Genomic DNA, 20878 nt, shown 5'->3' on the forward strand with positions numbered 1-20878 from the left:
CAGGGCCTTTGCCGTGTCTGGGGACAGCACAAGTTAAGATACCAGAATATCTGCAGGCATCCTGCAGCTCACAGCACTGCCTCCTTTCTTTCCCAGCTTCCCAGCTACACTTGGATCTAGCAGCTGTGTGTACAGAGCATAAAGCAGCAGTATTTGTACAGAGCGATGAGCAGCTCTGGGGAACATGACAGAGCACACAGCCAGGTATGCTTCACTATCCCATTCATTACCAATGTCGGCTGTCCTCATTACTATCTGTATCCAAACTGTTCCTGATTGATCCGTTTGTCAATCGGGAGCAGATCGGACATGTCGGAAATAATCCCCCCTTGCAAATCCTGGGTTTGCCCCAGAGTCGGAAACCACAGCAGAGAAATGCCTCAGTCTGAGCAATCAAAAAATTCATACAGAGATAAAATCAATGATAAAAAAGTGGATTTATAAATATAATGGATCTGAAATAAAAAGCATACAAGTAAACTACAAATAAGATAACCTAAGGTGTACACTGTCTCCTCCCCATATCACAACTTCCAGATAAATCAGGATGAAGGCTAGTGCGAGGGCCCTTTCACACACGGTATTTTTACTACACCCCACCGCCGTGCAATGAAAGTCTATGGAGACATTCATACTTCTGTGGTACGGCGCGACATGACGGAAGTGACGCATCACCAACGCAGGTCCAAAACTACGTTAATGACTTGTAGCAATCTGCATCATCTCAGAAGTCATGCTAGGCTATGGCGACGCGTAGAAAGAAATTAGCGATGTTTCGTTGCGTCTGCACTGAAGCGTATTTTAACAATGCGCTTCCGCATAATCGAAGCAGAAAGTGGCGGCTAGCACGCGTCACTTCCTGCTTGGCTGGTGTTCTTACGACCTGTTTTTGACGGTGCAATGCGGTGTATCGGGCACCAGTGGGAGGAAAGATTTTACAATGTGCAAACACTGACTAAATAATTTATAAATAAATTCTGTAAAAAAATAAGCATTTTTTTCATTATAAGTAAAGTACCTCTTTAAAGGGACACTTAAGTCAAACAAAAAAAATGAGTTTTACTCACCTGGGGCTTCCAATAGCCCGCTGCAGCTGTCCGGTGCCCTCGCCATCTCCCTCCGATCCTCCTGGCCCTGCCGGCAGCCAATTCCTGTTTCGGTGACAGGAGCTGACAGGCTGGGGACGCGAGTGATTCTTCGTGTTCCTGGCCACAATAGCGCCATCTATGCTGCTATAGCATATATCATATACCATATAGCAGCATAGAGGGTGCTAATGTGTCTGGGAATGCGAAGAATCACTCGCGTCCCCAGCCTGTCAGCTCCTGTCACCGAAACAGGAAGTGGCTGCTGGCGGGGCCAGGAGGATCGGAGGGAGACAGCGAGGGCACCGGACAGCTGCAGGGGGCTATTGGAAGCCCTAGGTGAGTAAAACTCATTTTTTTTGTTTGACTTAAGTGTCCCTTTAAGGGATAGCAATGACCAAAGGTAAGCTATGTTAGCTGTGGACTACGATATCATTTTCCAGCAATGATACATTAAATGGTCTGTTGAAACCATTCTAATGTGGAGGGAGATGCTTTGCATATACAGTATGAGGAATGTTCAAAAGGGGCTATTGACATGACTTACAATGTATTGTTAATGTATTTATTGGCAAGCAAGCCAGTCACCAAAAAGGATTTTAGCAAGGCCATACTAAATATTGAAATCCATTCCATTTATTTTAATATTTCTTAGAATAAGTGTTAGTCTCTATCAGGTTTTCTCTGCTGTCCCTAGTGAAGTACAATATTGTTTTTTCTTTTAAATAGAAATTATCCTCCAATGTCCTTGTCCTTAAGGTGTCAATTTAGCGGTATCATTTTAGTAAACAATAGACTTTGCAATCCGATAATTCCAATCGGATTGATTAAAATCAATGGGTGTTGATGTTGCTGATCAACAACAATTGATCATATAATCGATAGGATTGGCGACCCATTCTGCAGATCAATTATACCTCAAATGATAGCATTGGTTATAGATTTTAATTCCATTTATAATTGCAATTGATGATTTCCAATTGTTGCCTTCCAATCGCTATTATTGGATCTGAAAGTCGATCAGAACAGAATATGAGCTTATTATTATATTATATTATATTAATATTATTATCATAAATAATACTGTTAATGGGTATCTTTAGGCTAGTGATAGTCATCATAGTCTGCAAAAAAACCCCAAACAGTCTATAATGCCCTATTAATACAGCCAAACAAAGATGAACCATTCTTCAGCGCCCTCCCTAAAACTCCATCACCACAATTTAATACATTTAGGGCAGTGGCCAAGCAACATTGTTCCAGTTTTATTTCATGTTGAAGAAACTACCTGTTTCTCTGTTTATGGCCAAACTTGTTCGCATGGGATGGGATGAACAGATGGCTACAAAGGGAGTTTGAGGAATGTTAAAACTTTTCTTGACATGTATCAATTACAAATGTTATTTCTATTAAATGTCTAATGCTTTAATTGACTTTTTTTTTCTGTGTGCAACATTATAGGTGTGGAAGGCCCTAGTTAACTTATGCTGCCACCTTTTGGTAGTACTGCATTATTACATAAATTACTAAAGCATCCATCGGCTGATTAGAAAATTATTCAAACTTATACTGTACTGTATATGCAATAAGGCCTCTTTCACAGCACGACATTAAAGTTGCACGTTAAAACAACATTTAACGCAGAAACAGCTTGATTCACTAACCGGCGCTAAGCCGGTTAGTGAACCTTAAGAGGTAGTGGGCGCAAACCACAGAGTTAGGGGTTTACGCCCACACATCGCGCACAGCCCTGCTCAGTGCGCAGTGCGGTGCGCCGGTAATAGTGCGCGCTGCGCACTAAGCGGGGATGTGCGCGAAGTGCGCGCAAAGCTACTTATGGGGTACTAAGAGACTTTTCACTCCGGCGCTAACACTTAGCGCCGGTTAGTGAATCAAGCCCAATAACTCACTGCAATGAAAAGTCAATGCCCCATTCACAGTGCACATGTTGCATTGGTGACTAACGCTGCACATTAAGTGAAAGTACTGCATGCAGTGCGTTATACACGTTATTAGCTGCGTTGGACTGTTTGCACATGCTCAGTAATGACTTGGAAACATACTTTACATTGCCTGTATGCTCTACTGTATGCGACCGTAACGGGGCATTAAAGAGACTCTGAAGTCTCTAAAAAAACGTTTTTTTATTTCATAAATATGTTTAATACTTTATCCCTAACTAAACTGCCGCATCCCCGCCGCAGTACGCTATCTAAATCCCCCCAAACTCCCCGGGGGGCAATCCGGGCAGCGCTTCCATGTGAGGCAGGGCTATAAGCTGAGCTGCAGCCCTGCCTCACAAGCGTCTGTCAGCAGCGGATCTCCGCCTCTCCCCCGCCCCTCTCAGTCTTCCTTCGCTGAGAGGGGCGGAGGAGAGGCGGAGATCCGCCGCTGACAGACGCGTGTGAGGCAGGGCTGCAGCTCACAGCCCTGCCTCACACGGAAGCACACAGGGCAGCAAAATCCACGACCAAGAAAGACGTGGATTTTGCGGGGGAGAGGTAGGGGGTAGTTTGGGGGCATTTAGATAGCGTACTGCGGCGGGGATGCGGCGGTTTAGTTAGGGATAAAGTATTAAACATATTTATTAAATAAAAAAAAACTTTTTTTTAGAGAATTCAGAGTCTCTTTAAGTTGCATTGCGGCTTTTTTGGGGCATTGCGTTGTAATTTTGCGTTGCGACTTTAATGTCACATCAAAGTGCAATGTCCTACTGTGAAAGAGGCCTAATGCTAGGTACACATTCATTTGTAGTAGATTAGTTGAAAGATTGATGTTGTCTTGATTGTTTAGCTTTTCTACAATTTAGCTTCTACGTTTAGCTGTTCTCAATGACGATTTATACTTTTTCTGCCCCCACGCCAAATGTATTATGACCCCCGTTTCTTGTGCAGCAGCGCCCCTCCCATTCCATGTGCAGTCCCCTCTTCCGTGTGCATCCATCTACTGTAGCCCCTCTCTTTCTTAACAGCTTGCATGGACATTAGCTTCACTTTTTCCTCTGTTGCTCCCCATTTGCAGCTTCCTCTTTCATATGTACCAACCTCTTTTCATGTCCAGGTGTCCCCTTGGGCTACAGCCGCCCAAGGCCAGGACCTTTGTGGCCTTTCCAGAACCTGGCCCTGGCTGTTCTACAGCTTTGGCCCTTCTCTTGAGTTTTCTCCCAGGAGATCATTTTTTTTTACATTATCTAAAAATAACTTTTTAGCACTTAGCAATTAAAAATGTACTAAAAATAGATAATAAATAAACTTACAGTGGCTTGCAAAAGTATTCGGCCCCCTTGAAGTTTTCCACATTTTGTCACATTACTGCCACAAACATGAATCAATTTTATAGGAATTCCACGTGAAAGACCAATACAAAGTGGTTTACACGTGAGAAGTGGATCAAAAATCATACATGATTCCAAACATTTTTTACAACTAAATAACTGCAAAGTGGGGTGTGCGTAATTATTCAGCCCCCTGAGTCAATACTTTGTAGAACCACCTTTTGCTGCAATTACAGCTGCCAGTCTTTTAGGGTATGTCTCTACCAGCTTTGTACATCTAGAGACTGAAATCCTTGCCCATTCTTCTTTGCAAAACAGCTCCAGCTCAGTCAGATTAGATGGACAGCGTTTGTAAACAGCAGTTTTCAGATCTTGCCACAGATTCTCGATTTAATTTAGATCTGGACTTTGACTGGGACATTCTAACACATAGATATGTTTTGTTTTAAACCATTCCATTGTTGCCCTAGCTTTATGTTTAGGGTTGTTGTCCTGCTGGAAGGTGAATCTCCGCCCCAGTCTCAAGTCTTTTGCAGACTCCAAGAGGTTTTCTTCCAAGATTGCCCTGTATTTGGCTCCATCCATCTTCCCATCAACTCTGACCAGCTTCCTTGTCCCTGCTGAAGAGAAGCACCCCCAGAGCATGATGCTGCCACCACCATATTTGACAGTGGGGATGGTGTGTTCAGAGTGATGTGCAGTGTTAGTTTTCCGCCACACATAGCGTTTTGCATTTTGGCCAAAAAGTTCCATTTTGGTCTCATCTGACCAGAGCACCTTCTTCCATATGGTTGCTGTGTCCCCCACATGGCTTGTGGCAAACTGCAAACGGGACTTCTTATGCTTTTCTGTTAACCATGGCTTTCTACTTGCCACTCTTCCATAAAGACCAACTTTGTGCAGTGCACGACTAATAGTTGTCCTATGGACAGATTCCCTCACCTGTGCTGTAGATCTCTGCAGCTCATCCAGAGTCACCATTGGCCTCTTGACTGCATTTCTGATCAGCGCTCTCCTTGTTCAGCCTGTAAGTTTAGGTGGACGGCCTTGTCTTTGTAGGTTTACAGTTGTGCCATACTCCTTCCATTTATGAATGATCGCTTGAACAGTGCTCTGTGGGATGTTCAAGGCTTTGGAAATCTTTTTGTAGCCTAAGCCTGCTTTAATTTCTCAATAACTTTATCCTTGACCTGTCTGGTGTGTTCTTTGGACTTTATGGTGTTGTTGCTCCCAATATTCTCTTAGACAACCTCTGAAGCCTCTGAAGCAGCTGTATTTGTACTGACATTAAATTACACACAGGTGCACTCTATTTAGTCATTAGCACTCATCAGGCAATGCCTATGGGCAACTGACTGCACTCAGACCAAAGGGGGCTGAATAATTACGCACACCCCACTTTGCAGTTATTTATATGTAAAAAATGTTTGGAATCTTATATGATTTTCGTTCCACTTCTCACGTGTACACCACTTTGTATTGGTCATTCATGAGGAATTCCAATAAAATTGATTCACATTTGTGGCAGTAATGTGACAAAATGTGGAAAACTTCAAGGGGGCCGAATACTTTTGCAAGCCACTGTATTTTTTATTGCTCACAAACCCTGATTACAATAAACTAATAAACAAATATTACCTCAGAAATAGGACTAATAAAACGTAACTTTTACTAATTTACATACATAAAATAGATCAATATCTGCTAGAGCTGACTGTCATGTACTGATAGAACTCAGTTATAATGAGCTTAGGGGTCTATAGTAAACATCACTGGAGAATAATTCTATACCCTTTAGCTCAAAACTGCATTAATAAATTACACAAATCCCCCACCAATACAAAAGCCCAACATGCTTCACTTCCTAACGGAGGCTTTTTCAAGGGAACAAAGTGAAGTGCAATAGTGGATAGGTGCTAAGATGCAATTACATTAAAACAAAAAAACAGAGAGTCATAAGGGCCCACCAGAGAAATGTCAGCTTGGGGCCCATGGTCCAATGATTTGGAGTTTGTATACTTATGTAGTCTGTAAAGTACTGCAGAAGATGTGTTAAATAAATATACAATAATATGGTAGGCTATTAGACTATGGTAAGGATTAAATTGTGAGCTCCTCAGATGACAGTCAGGGCAATAACAATGCAAGGCTGGCATGTCATGTGACCCAAAGCAAGCCACGTAACGGCGTATCTATTAAACGGACGCCAGGAGATTTGGGCGCACAGTAAAGCCGATATAAGGCTTACCCTGCTCCTGCACAAGTCCCGGCGGCGTTAACTATTATTCCCCACCAGGTCCACGTGGATGGTGGGGAAAGATGTAATTTAGCTTCCAGCTGTTGCTGGCGGCTGAATAGTTTCTGTAGTAATTTGTGCTCCGTCTTTTGATGGTGCCTAAATTACTCACTGAACGCCGCAATAGCCGTAGTTCCTATTACAGCCTATGGTGGCGCTGGCTGCGCCCAAATTTCCTGTGCTGTTTTTACAGCGCACACACATAACATGCCAGGGCCCGTGCATGGACACAGGGAAGTCACTGGAAGCTGCAGAAATGTAAAATAATAATAATAATAATAATTGCAGTATTTGTATAGCGCCTTTTTCCTGTCGGATTCAAAGCGCTTGCGAGGCAGCCACTAGCGCGCACTCAGTAGGCAGTAGCAGTGTTAAAGGAATACTTAAGTGAAAAAAAAATGATCTTTACTCACCCGGGGCATCCCTCAGCCATCTGAAGCTGTATGGTGCCCTCGCAGCCCCGCTCTGATCGTCTTGTCCCCGCCGGCGGCTACTTCCGGGTTCGGCGACAGCCGCCAACAGGCTGGGAACGCGGGTGTTTCTTTGCATTCCCAGCCGCTATATCACCCTCTATGCTGCTATAGCGTATATATATACGCTATAGCAGCATAGAGGGTGATATAGCGGCTGGGAACGCGGAGAATCACTCAATTCCCAGCCTGTCGGAAGTAGCCGCCGGCGGGGACAGGACGATCGGAACGGGGCTGCGAGGGCACCATACAGCTTCAGGGGGCTTAGGGATGCCCCGGGTGAGTAAAGATCATTTTTATTTTCACTTAAGTATTCCTTTAACCTCCTTGCCGGTCTAAAAAATCCGGCAAGGAGGCAGCGCTGCACTTTTTTTTAATTTTTTTTTTTTAAATCATGTAGCGAGCCCAGGGCTCGCTACATGATAGCCGCTGAGCGGCGGCATCCCCCCACCCACTCCGATCGCCTTCGGCGATCAGAGTATGCAGGGAATCCCGTTGAGAACGGGATTTCCTGCAGGGCTTCCCCGGTCGCCACGGCGACCGGGCGGGATGACGTCACCGACGTCATGAACGTCGTGACGTCAGAGGGAATCCCGATCCGCCCCTTAGTGCTGCCTGGCACTGATTGGCCAGGCTGCGCAGGGGTCTGGGGCGGGGGGGCGGCTCGGCGCGGCGGGTAGCGGCGAATCGGCGGCGAGCGGCGGCGATCGCGTACTACACGCAGCTAGCAAAGTGTTAGCTGCGTGTAGGGAAAAAAAATTATGCAAATCGGCCCAGCAGGGCCTGAGAAATCCTCCTGCGCAGGTTACCTCGAACTGTGTTCGGGATAACCGGCAAGGAGGTTAACCACTTGCCGACCGCACGCTTATACCGTGCGTCGGCAAAGTGGCAGCTGCAGGACCAGCGACGCAGTACTGCGTCGCCAGCTGCAGGCTGATTAATCAGGAAGCAGCCGCTCGCGCGAGCGGCTGCTTCTTGTCAATTCACGGCGGGGGGCTCCGTGAATAGCCTGCGGGCCGCCGATGGCGGCTCGCAGGCTAAATGTAAACACAAGCGGAAATAATCCGCTTTGTTTACATTGTACGGCGCTGCTGCGCAGCAGCGCCGTAAGGCAGATCGGCGGCCGGGGATCGCCACCATGTGACAGGGGACGTCCTGTCACTGGCTGCACAGGACGGATAACGTCCTGTGCAGCCCGGATCACTGGGCATGACAGGTAGGAGAGGGAGGGGGGGAATTTCGCCGCGGAGGGGGGTTTTGAGGTGCCCCCCCCCGCAACATGCCTGCAGGCAGGAGCGATCAGACCCCCCCTGCACATCATCCCCATAGGGGGGAAAAAAGGGGGGCGATCTGATCGCTCTTCGTGCTCGCTGATCTGTGCTGGGGGCTGCAGAGCCCACCCAGCACAGATCCCAACAAACAGCGCTGGTCCTTAAGGGGGGGTAAAGGGTGGGTCCTCAAGTGGTTAAGGAGACTTGCCCAATAAACTCCTTACTGAATAGGTGCTGGCTTACTGAACAGGCAGAGCGGAGATTTGAACCCAGGTCTCCTGTGTCAGAGGCAGAGCCCTTAACCAGTACACTATCCAGCCACTTTGGACGGCGCCCAGAGGACTGGTAAGTTGCTTCTGCTGCACAAAACCTCTGTACATAACAAAAGTACAGTTCCCGTTGTCCACCACAGACATGCCAGTTAGTTGAGACTTCTGGGTGCCTGAGTTCCGGATAAAGGGGACTCAACATTTTTCTTTATAAATATTGTGTCGCTACTACAAGGGCAGTGGCAGATCAAACACTGGCATGTTTTACCCCCAAATGAATTAGCTTGCTCAGGCTGTTAAGAAAAACAATGTAATATGATATAAGAGACAACAGTGGCTAGCTGGCACTGCCAAGTTGGATTTATTATTACAATCAAAAAAGTGCAAATTGTTTTGTTTCATTTGTATAAAAGTGCAGTTTTGTGAGGCATGTCACCATAATACCACAGAAAGTGCCCTGCTGCACCCATCATCACTCTCTCTGCTGATCCTATATCATGGTAGCATGCCTCTTATGCACAAAATTGCACTTAATACAAGTTATACAGCTGAAATGAAACTTGTTGATCATAATATTCCAACTTAATAGTCCCAGCTTAAAGGGAAGGTCCGAGGAGCATAAAAAGCAAAAATCTTACCTCGGGCTTCCTCCAGCCCCTGCCAGCCGTCCTGTGTCCTTACCGCAGCTTCGGTGGCTCCTGGTCCTCTCTGGTGCATATGCCGACCTCACCAGGTTGGCATCTACTTGCGCTCCAGCGTGCGGCTCACGGAGTCACACTGACGTCATCTGGACTGTACTGCATAGGTGCAGAACTGCAGTACAGTCCGGATGACGTCAGCACGACTACATGAGCCGCATGCTGGAGCACAAGTAGGCCTTGTGTACCAGAGGGGGCCCTGCGCCACCCACGGGGAGCAGAGCTGCGTCGAGGGCACTGTACGGCTGCAAGGGGCTGGAGGAAGCACAAGGTAAGTAGAGTAGATTTTTGTTTTGTATGCACCTCGGACCTTCCCTTTAGGTTGCCCCTGGCTTCTTTTGAAATGCCCTGAACTATTTACAGCGGCATTCCACAAAATAGTCAACGGTTCCTTCAGGGGCGTAACTAGAAATCACTGGGCCCCCCTGCGAATATTTGGATGGGCCCCCCCCATAGGTGCCAAATAATCGTAATGGGGCAGCGTTTCACTGTAAATTAATTGTAAAGTGGGCAGCATTTTACCAGACAATCGTAATGTGGGCCAGAAAATCGTAATGTGGGCAGAGTTCACCAGAAAATCGTAATGTGGGCCTTTAGAAAATCATAATGTGGGCAGAGTTCACCAGAAAATCGTAATGTGGGCACCAGTCACCAGAAAATTGTAACGTGGACAGCATTCACCAGACAATCGTAATGTGGGCAGCGTTCACCAGAAAATCAGAATGTGGGCAGAGTTCACCAGAAAATCATAATGTGGGCAGAGTTCACCAGAAAATCGTAATGTGGGCACCAGTCACCAGAAAATCGTAACGTGAGCAGCAGTCACCAGAAAATTGTAACGTGGACAGCATTCACCAGACAATCGTAATGTAGGCAGCGTTCACCAGAATATCGTAATGTGGGACAGAAAATCGTAATGTGGGCAGAGTTCACCAGAAAATCGCAATGTGGGCAGCAGTCACCAGAAAATCGCCATGTGGGCAGCAGTCACCAGAAAATCGCCATGTGGGCAGCAGTCACCAGAAAATCGCAATGTGGGCATCAGTCACCAGAAAATCCTAATGTGGGCAGCAGTCACCAGAATATCGTAATGTGGGCAGCAGTCACCAGAAAATCCTAATGTGGGCAGCAGTCAGTCACCAGAATATCATAATGTGGGCAGCACACACCAGAAAATCCTAATGTGGGCAGCAGTCACCAGAAAATCCTTATGTGGGCAGCAGTCACCAGAAAATCGCAATGTGGGCAGCAGTCACCAGAAAATCGCAATGTGGGCAACAGTCACCAGAAAATCGCAATGTGGGCAGCAGTCACCAGAAAATCCTAATGTGGGCAGCATACACCAGAAAATCGTAATGTGGGCAGCAGACATCAGAAAATCGCAATGTGGGCAGCAGACACCTGAAAATCGTAATGTGGGCAGCAGACACCAGAAAATCATAATATGGGCAGCAGACACCTGAAAATCCCCCTGCAGAATTTCAGAGCGGCCAAACCCCCCCCCCCCCCCCCCCCCCCCCCGCTTCCGGAAGTGATGTCAGCCGCTAGAGCGAGAAGGCGGCGATGGAACGCAAGGAAGAAGGTATGTATCCCGCCGCCGCTGCTGCCCGCTGCCCACACACATTCACTAGCTGGAGGGGGGCGCAGAGGGGAGAGCCCCGAGGTGAGGGAGAGGGGGGAACTTCCCCTCTCCCCGCCGACTGTGGGCAAGGCTTTCCCCTCATGCTGCCACCCCTCCAGCCCCCAAAAAACAGCCCCGAGCGGGCCCCCCCCCCCCCCCCCGCGGGCGCAGGCGCTGCAGGGCCTTTTGTTACGCCCCTGGGTTCCTTACAAGAAGGGTGGTTTCCCTCTACTCTGAAAGAATCATTCGTCAGGCCACTACTCAAGAAACCATCCTTAGACCCAGATGCTCTAAACAGCTACATACCTGTCTCAAACCTCCCCTTTCTGGGAAAAGCTATTGAAAAGGCTGTCTACCTCCAACTTGAAGCCAGGCTCTCCAGAAACAACATCCTTGACCCTCTTCAATCTGGCTTCAGGAAATATCACAGCTGTGAAACAGCCCTCACCCAGATTTGCAATGATCTGCTCATTGCAAGAGACAAGGGTCAATGCTCCATCCTGATTTTGCTCGACCTCTCAGCGGCTTTTGACACAGTCGATCATGAAATCTTGCTCAACAGGCTACAAGAGTACTGTGGCATAGATGGCATTGTTCTCCAGCGGTTCAACTCCTTCCTGGCTGGCAGAACACAAAGGGTAGCCGTAGGGCCCTTCCTCTCCAACCCTGTACCACTAAAATACGGTGTACCTCAGGGCGCAATATTATCCCCTTTACTTTTCACCATATACATGCTGCCACTTGGAGAAATCCTACAAAAACATGGCCTGACATATCATTGCTATGCTGATGACACCCAGCTATATTTGTCATTCAAACCTGGCGTCACATACCCTACTCCACAAATAAACGCACGCTTAGCTGAGCTTCAGGAGTGGATGAATAATAATTGGCTAAAACTTAATGCTGACAAAACTAAGGTTCTTGTTATCAAGGGCCAGGGCTCAACAGCAAAGCAGCCCCAGTCTCAACCAACACCGCTAAGGATAGGGAGCTCAGACCTGAACAACTCAGACTGTGGGCGCAGCCTGGGAGTACTGATTGATGGGAAATTAAGCTTCAGGAATCAAATCTCAGCTGTTGTGAAACATTCCTTCTTTCATCTAAGGAATATTGCAAGGATTAAACACCTAATTCCTTCAGAGGATCTTCCAACCCTAGTTCATGCCTTCGTCACATCAAGGTTAGACTACTGCAACGACCTCTACACAGGCCTGCATAAGAAAGACTTACGCCGCCTGCAATTAGTACAGAATGCCGCCGCAAGGCTGTTAACGAGCCAACCCTGCCATTGCCACATAACACCAACCCTGTGCTCACTCCACTGGCTACCGATAAAATGGAGAATTCTGTTTAAGATTGGCTTACTGACATTCAAATCCTTGCACAATCTGGGCCCTGGATACCTGAAGGACTTGTTGCAACTGCATCACACCCCCCACAATCTTAGATCAAAAGGACGTAACACCTTGGTCACCCCCAGAGTCCACCTCAAAACCTTTGGAGACAGAGCCTCTTGTCATGCTGCCCCTACACTTTGGAGCTCCCTGCCACACCCAATCAGGACAGCTCCTTTCTTGGAAGCATTTAAGTCTAAACTGAAAACCTACCTCTTCAGTCTGGCATTCATGAACATCTGACTATCTCCTCTGTAACACAAACCAGCCTGCAACACTGTATTAATCTGAGACACAACTATGCGCTTTGAGTCCTATGGGAGAAAAGCGCTTTACAAATGTTATTGTAATATTATTGTATTATATTCTTTTATACCACATTTCTTTTTCAGCCTTCTTTCTGCACCTCAGTTTTAATCACTCCAATAACCCCATTCCCAGCCTCCTGCTGGCTGCTTGCCAGTTGCTAACTTGAGCAGCATGCAGAAACAGTCACTCTCCTATAGCAGGCAGTCACACTGTCTGTGTGCTTCCTTCTGTCTTCTTGACTGAATTGATCCAGTTCCACCCTCCAATCCATGGGCCAGGCTGTAGCATCCAGGCTAGCGTATCCTTGCTCTCTCTCCACTCTTTCCAATGATCACCACCCTTGTAGCAGCTCTTCTTATAGATGGTAGACACTCAGACTGTGACTGACGTCATCAAGCGGTGACATAAGCGCATGGTGCACTCAGTAGGGATGCAGTGGCTGCAGACAGTTTGCCCATCAACCCCAGCATGGCACCATGGGTGGGCAGAGTTACATAGAGCCGCACCTGCTGCATCATCACTGCGGGTGGGCCAATAAGGCACTGGGCATGAACACTGGAGGGAAGAGGCATAACAATAGACATGTTCAGAGTCTTGGAAGTCGGATGTCATATGGAATTTATATTCTGTGCCCACAGAAGGGCCCACCAGAGGTGCCTACAGAAGGGCCCACCAGAGGTTTCCCCATCTCCCTGGTGGCCCAGTCCGACCCTGGTCACGGGCATTTCAGGGCATAGAATAGCCCCCTCCGTATTACAGTTAAAAAAGTCCAGTAGTTTATAAATCCTGTCATTTTTTGGGGCCCTGAATTCTTTAAATTTTTCCACATTACTGCAGGCTTTACATTTGCCGCATTTGTACATGCCATTTAGTGCGGGGTTCGGCCAAGTTTTCTTCTTTTCTATAAATTTTACGCCCTGTGCCAGTAGGAGCGTTGAAAGGTATTTTACTGGTTAGGCTCAACAATATCTCTTAGGAGAAAACTCAAGAGAAAAGTTTATAGGATATGGACCTTTGGGGTTGATGCCCAATCGGGGGCGTAACAAAGCCCCGCCGGGCCCCCCTGCAGAAATTCAGAGCAGGCCCCCCCCGGCGGCAGATACATACCTTCTTCCTTGCGTTCCATCGCAGCCTTCTCGCTCTAGCAGCTGACGTCACTTCCGAAGTGACGTCAGCCGCTAGAGCGAGAAGGCAGCGATGGAACGCAAGGAAGAAGGTATGTATCTGCCGCCTCCGCTGCTGCCCACAGACGGTAACTAGCTGGAGGGGAGCGCAGAGGGGAGAGCCCCGAGGTGAGGGAGAGGGGGGGAACTTCCCCTCTCTCCGCCGACTGTGGGCAAGGCTTTCCCCTCATGCTGCCACCCCTCCAGCCCTTACAAAACGGTCCCGAGCGGGCCGGGCGCAGGGGCTGCAGGGCCTATTGTTACGCCCCTGTGCCCAATAGTGAAGTAATATTGCCATGCACAGACATGTTGTTACAGTACAAAAGTGGTATATAAAACTAAGTTAAAAACACTTAAAATTGAAAGAAGAGGATGAGGTAATCATTGAACCACCTCCTGCTTCTTTCAATTTTAAGTGTTTTTAACATAGTTTTATATACCCCTGGGTGCCTCTTTTTCCCTTTTGTGCTGTTTTACCCCCCAACCCTCCTGAGTTGGAGGGGTACTTTCTGAACCCCACATTGTGTGGGCAAGAAAGTGTTGTTTACTATAAGGGAGCAACCACACACAGTCCAGGCTGGACACCCTGAGTGGGGTTGGGTTCTACATCTCCACCTGCCTCAAGCGGTTGGTTGCCCCTCATGCACCCTACCTTTGTGAGTGGTATTTTTCTATCACTTTTATATTCGCCTTCATCTACATATTGCGCTATTTGGTCTCCCGTTGTCTCTGTTCTTCATTGAAGGTGCCACGGCACCCTATCTTCCTATGTTGCTACAGTAATGCACTTTACCGTATCAACTGAGTACTGCAGGTCGCGCTTTTAGCATAACTCATAGTGCATGCTGCCGGTCATAGCGGTAATATTGCCATGTGCTGCCTGTGCACAGCCATATTACTGCACTTTTGTGCATCAACCCCTTTGTATCATAAAATAAGACTTCAGTAGAAATCTTGTAATGTTGATCATGCCCGAAGCAGTGCAGTGCCCTGAGAACATCACTCATATAGTGATGCAACCTGTGGGCCCCACTTCTGTCAGTATTAGTGGCTCAAGAATAGTTATTCCTGATCTATAACCAATAGAGATGGTAGTTTGGCGCAGCAAACTTCCATTCCATAATGCAAAGCATGACCTCTGACCTGAATTTAGGTGGCCAGTAGCCATGGAGTTTGTGCATTTGCCACCCAGCAGACATGTTGAAACCCACTGGTTCATAAATGCCAGCTGATCTTAGGTCAGAGGTCATGCTAGGCATTCTGTGATGGGAATTCACTGTCCTGAACCCAAGCTGTGCCAAATTGTAACAACCAATCAATGTTTTAACCAAACAAAAATCAGCCCCAATTTTTTATAGATTCTCATTAGATTTGATGTTTATATTAAATCTAATCTCTAATCTATTTTAAAGAATTGGATAGGTTGTCCTAGCTTAACCTTCTGTGGTGGTATAATTATTTCCGGATTTTAGGGTCTAAAATGCACACGTTTTTAGACCCTACAATCAGGGGGAAAAAATAATACAAAAGTGAGATCTGCAGCAGCCCCTGCACAAACTTACCTCCCTAGGGTCTAGGGCTGTAATTCTCCCTCTGTCTTCTGGGTGGCACTGTACCCTATAGTGAGATTTCCATCTGTCTTCATGACAACAAACTGCAATATCAACCGAGGGATCCAAGGCCTCTAAGGATCAGAAGAAGTATGGCTGCCAGCGTCTGGATCCCAGGGGGAAGTGAGTAAGAAACATTGCTACGCTGTGTTGCTTTCCCATACCTCCTGGCAGCTACCCCGAGTCAGACTCGGAATTACTGCTAATGGCTTTTTTTTCCACCCCAAGCCAGACTCGGAGTCAGGGCCGGATTACCGACCAGGCAACAAAAGCAGTCGCTTGGGGCCCCATTCAGAGTCAAAGGGGCCCCATTAGCACATAAACCAGCCCTTGCCATCCTGTCAGCGGTGGCTGGTAGAATAATGGTTAAAGGGACTCTGAGCAGTGCAGTAACTATGGAAAGATGCATATCATTTTAAAGCTCTCTTTCTCCTCTTTCCAATGATATATAAACAACTTCTCTATGCCTTTTAGTTTTTGATATTTTCGCGATTGAAATCGTGGCCACAGGACGACTTTTCTCCAAAGTCAGCGGTGGCTGGATGGTATAATGGTTAAAGGGACTCTGAGCAGTGCAGTAGCTATGGAAAGATGCATATCATTTTAAAGCTCTCTTTCTCCTCTTTCCAATGATATATAAACAACTTCTCTATGCCTTTTAGTTTTTGATATTTTCGCGATTGAAATCGTGGCCACAGGACGACTTTTCTCCAAAGTCAGCGGTGGCTGGATGGTATAATGGTTAAAGGGACTCTGAGCAGTGCAGTAACTATGGAAAGATTCATATCATTTTAAAGCTCTCTTTATCCTCTTTCCAATGATATATAAACGGCTGCTCTATTTTTTTTAAAATTTTATATATTTTCACGATCAAAATCACGGCCACAGGACGACTTTTCTCCAAAGTTGGCAGCTCGATTCAGCACAATGCAATGAAATATAAGGAACCCAGGGGGATATAATTACAAACATCATGCTGGTAGGTGTGAGGATGTAATGAATTAGTTGTGGGTATGCTTAAAGAGGAACTCCATTGAAAATAATTTAATATAAAAAGGTGCTTCATTTTTACAATAATTATGTATACATGATTTAGTCAGAGTTTGCTCATTGTAAAATCTTTCCTCTCCCAGATTCACATTCTGACATGTATTACATGGTGACATTGTTACTGTGGGCAGATTATGTAGCTGTTCTGGCTTTAACAGACAGCTATAAACAGCCATTTCATGTGTGTGTCATTGTTACATTGTGGCAGTTTGCCCAGAGTACCGTACGGTACCAGAGCCTCTTGTGGGAGGGGTTTCAGCACAAAATCAGTCATACAGCGCCCCCTGATGGTCTGTTTGTGAAAATCATTATATTTTTCATGTAAAAGTGGGTATCAGCTACTGATTGGGATAAAGTTCAATTCTTGGTCGGAGTTTCTCTTTAAAGGCATATCCACAGGCACTGCTTGGAGTCCCTTTAAGGGCTCTGCCGCTGACACAGGAGACCAGGGTTCGAATCTCAGCTCTGCCTGTTCAGTAAGCCAGCACCTATTCAGTAGGAGACCGTAGGCAAGTCTCTCTAACACTGCTACTGCCTATAGGGCGCGTCCTAGTGGCTGCAGCTCTGGCGCTTTGAGTCCACCAGGAGAAAAGCGCAATATAAATGTTATTTGTCTTGTCTTGTCAAATGATGCCGTGCGCTGCTGATTGTCTTCAGAGCCAGGCTCTCCTCCTAGGTCCCCCTCCTGCTACTGTGCGCTCTGCCGCTGCCCACTCCACCCTCCCTTCCCACAGAGAACCACAGCTGCAGCAAGAATGATAGCAGCAGATGGCAAACGCTCACTCACCTATCCATGATCCAAGCAATAGAGATCCCGTCATCTGAAACCCATCTGTCTCTTCTACAGTGCAGCCGCTCGCTCTGAACTTCCTGATTCTCAGATCAGACATGAAGTAGGAAGTAGTAATAGTAGTAGTAACAGAGCGGCAGCACTGTAGAGGAGACAGATGGGCTCCGGATGACGAGACCTCTATTGCTTGGATCGCAATAGGTGAATGTGATTCATCTGGTGCTGTCATTCTCCCCCACTGCGGCTGCCTTCTCTGCTGGACTATCGTATTCACTGGGATGGAGGCTGCATGGTGGCTGTCTATTTTTGGAGGGAATTGGTTGTTCGTTGGTGGGAGTGGTTATGTAATTCTGTCTGGGGAACGGCTTCCGGTTTGGCGGTGTCCAGAGCTTTCTGCTATTGCCAGGCTGGAGATGCAGGGGGAAAGTGCTGCTGCTGTGATATCTGGCGCCCTCTTCACAGGGGTGCCCCAGCCCCTGAGTGCAAATGTCCCAGCCATTCATCTCTCACTCTGCATTTTGCCGCTGCTATTCCCTGCATTGTGCACCCACAGAGGAAAGCGTGCTGTTGCCCATAGCAACCAGTAGCTCGGCTGCCCGGTGTGTGCGACATATTGCTGTGCAGCTGCATCTTCTGATTCTATTACGACATGATGGGGGGGCCCAAATCAGTTACTTTGCTTAGGGCCCCATTTAGCCTTAATCCGGCTCTGCTCGGAGTTACCACCAAGGAGGTTAAGGAGGATCCATAATGACTCATAGAAGAACATAAGTTAATTATACTGGTTTCAGCATAAAAAATGCTTCTTATATCTAAGTACCAGTATATATTGCTCTGTAATGATATGTAGCCCCGCCCTTCCAGTGTAGCCTAGCTATGATGTCATGCAGCTGTCTCCCCCCAGAGCACCCCGAGAAATCTTTAAAATGCTTTAAAATGAAAATAGAAATCCTTACCAACTTCACATTCCAATCAGATCAAATCACTGTCTGTATCAAAAACCTACTAATTACTTCTGGAAATGTAGTAGTCCTCAGTATTTAGTGTTATTAGGATAAGGTTACGTTCACAACCATCAGTTGTGAAAGAACAACGCATTTTCATATATGTTTACACAGGACACATCAGAGCACAAAAGAACATGAGGAGTACAGAAAAAATGCAGTAAAAAAATGCAACAAATGGTCAATTTTTAAACACAGAAAAGTGGGTATGGTGTGAACAAGCCCATGGCTCTGATTTCTAATGCATACAGTATATTTAAAAATAAAGGCCTTGCATCCAAATTCTCTAAGGCTGGAATCAGAGTGGTCTGTTGCATAAAGGACATGTGTTTATAATAAGTGTTAGCTGCAATGGTGACTGGACATCAAATTTAATACAAAGCCTGCATGCAGCGAGTTAGAATAACACGATCAGTTACAGCAGCACTGTGAACAGGCCCATAGAGTTGTATGGGCAGTGAGTTGACATGCAGAATTATCCTGCAACACAACTGAACACTTAGCGCTGGTTCTTTCATGAAGCAAGGTGAAACACAGGCATCAGACGCAGAGATTACCAGGGCGGCATGTTTGTACTGTGTGTTTACACTTACAGCATGCAGTCAGAGTAGGAGAAGAAGCAAGAGGAGAGCGAGTAAGGTGAAGAGGTCATCATTGGGGAAAAGCAGCTTGTTGTACAATGGAGGAGTCTGACCGTGTGTGAGGAGGGGGGAGGCAGGAGAGCAGCAGTGTTTCATTTGACTTGTACAGCGGAAGGGAGGAGGTGGCACTGCTGTCCTGACTGAGGAGGAATAGAGGAGGCTGAATGGCTGAGGGTGAGAAGTTTGTTTGTCACAGACTCACAGCCAGCCATCTAGCCAGTGTGTTATTGTGTTGAGCTGCAGCATGTCTTAAAGGATACCCGAAGCGACGTGTGACATGATGAGATAGACATGTGTATGTACAATGCCTAGCACACTAATAACTATGCTGTGTTCCTTTTTTTTCTTTCTCTTCCTGAAAGAGTTAAATATCAGGTATGTAACTGGCTGACTCAGACAGGAAGTGACTACAGTGTGACCCTCACTGATAAGAAATTGCAACTATAAAACACTTTCCTAGCAGAAAATGGCTTCTGAGAGCAAGAAAGAGGTAAAAAGGGGAATTTCTTATCAGTGAAGGTCACACTGTAGTCACTTCCTGTCTGAGTCAGCCACTTATATACCTGATATTTAACTCTTTCAGGCAGAGAAAGAAAAAAAGGAACACAGCATAGTTATGTGTGTGCTAGGCACTGTACATGGAAGCAGCAGATTTGGGCGCATGAGACAAGTGGACAAAAAGGGCGCCCCATTCACTCCCATTATAAATATCGTTTAATGGGCGCCGAACAGGGAAAAAATGGCGCCGGAGATTATTAACGTTTTACAAACGGCGCCCGGAGATTTTTAATGTTTTATAACTGTGCTTGTGATGATTTACGTTTAGAAAATGAGCCAGCGACGAATAACGTTTATAAAAATACTAAACATATTTATTCTATTTAATTAAAACATTATTTAACATTTTAACCCTTACTGTTTGTAAAACATTATTATTCACAAAATAAAGCGATCAGTACGTAACGTAACTTGCAATATATTTTTTACAATCACTATTTGTAAAACATTTCTAAAACATTATTATCCACCCCAAAAAATTATATACATTTTTTTATTTAAATTTTGTATTTATTAATGTTTGTAAAACATTATTATCCATAGGGGGTTTTAGGTTTAGGCACCATCAGGGGGGTCTTAGGTTTAGGCACCACCAGGGGGTTCTTAGGTTTAGGCACCCCTAGGGGGGTCTTAGGTTTAGGCACCCCCAGGGGGGTCTTAGGTTTAGGCACCCCCAGAGGGGTCTTAGGTTTAGGCACCCCCAGGGGGGTCTTAGGTTTAGGCACCACCAGGGGGGTCTTAGGTTTAGGCACCCCCAGGGGGGGCTTAGGTTTAGGCACACCCAGGGGGGTCTTAGGTTTAGGCACCACCAGGGGTGGTCTTAGGTTTAGGCACCACCAGGGGGTCTAGGGGTTAGGGATAGGTACAGGGAGGGCTTTGGGGTGGTTAGTTTTAGGCACCACCAGGGGAGTCTTAGGTTTAGGCACCACCAGGGGGGTCTTAGGTTTAGGCACCACCAGGGGGGTCTTGGGTTTAGGCACCACCAGGGGGGTCTTAGGTTTAGGCAACACCAGTGGGTCTAGGGGTTAGGGATAGGTACAGGGAGGGTTCTGTGTGAGAGTAGGGTTAGGTATAGTTTTAGTACAATTTTAATAATACTAATCAACAGTTATTATGAATGTACTTATATTAATATCATTGTTATAAACAATATTTTCACATTTTATTATAATAATAAACGATAAATCAAGATTATTCATAACAATATATAATTATAATGTTTAAACAAATAATACTGTTTTTTTAACAAACGTAATTATAAGTTTCAGTTTAGAGGGTAAGATTAACGTTTTAAGAATTGCTGATTTCATACACATTATTTAATGATTTATAAATTCTTAAAACACTATTTGTAAACGAAATTCTACACAAT

Source organism: Hyperolius riggenbachi, chromosome 8 (genome assembly GCF_040937935.1).
Source record: "Hyperolius riggenbachi isolate aHypRig1 chromosome 8, aHypRig1.pri, whole genome shotgun sequence".
Classification (NCBI taxonomy): Eukaryota; Metazoa; Chordata; class Amphibia; order Anura; family Hyperoliidae; genus Hyperolius; species Hyperolius riggenbachi.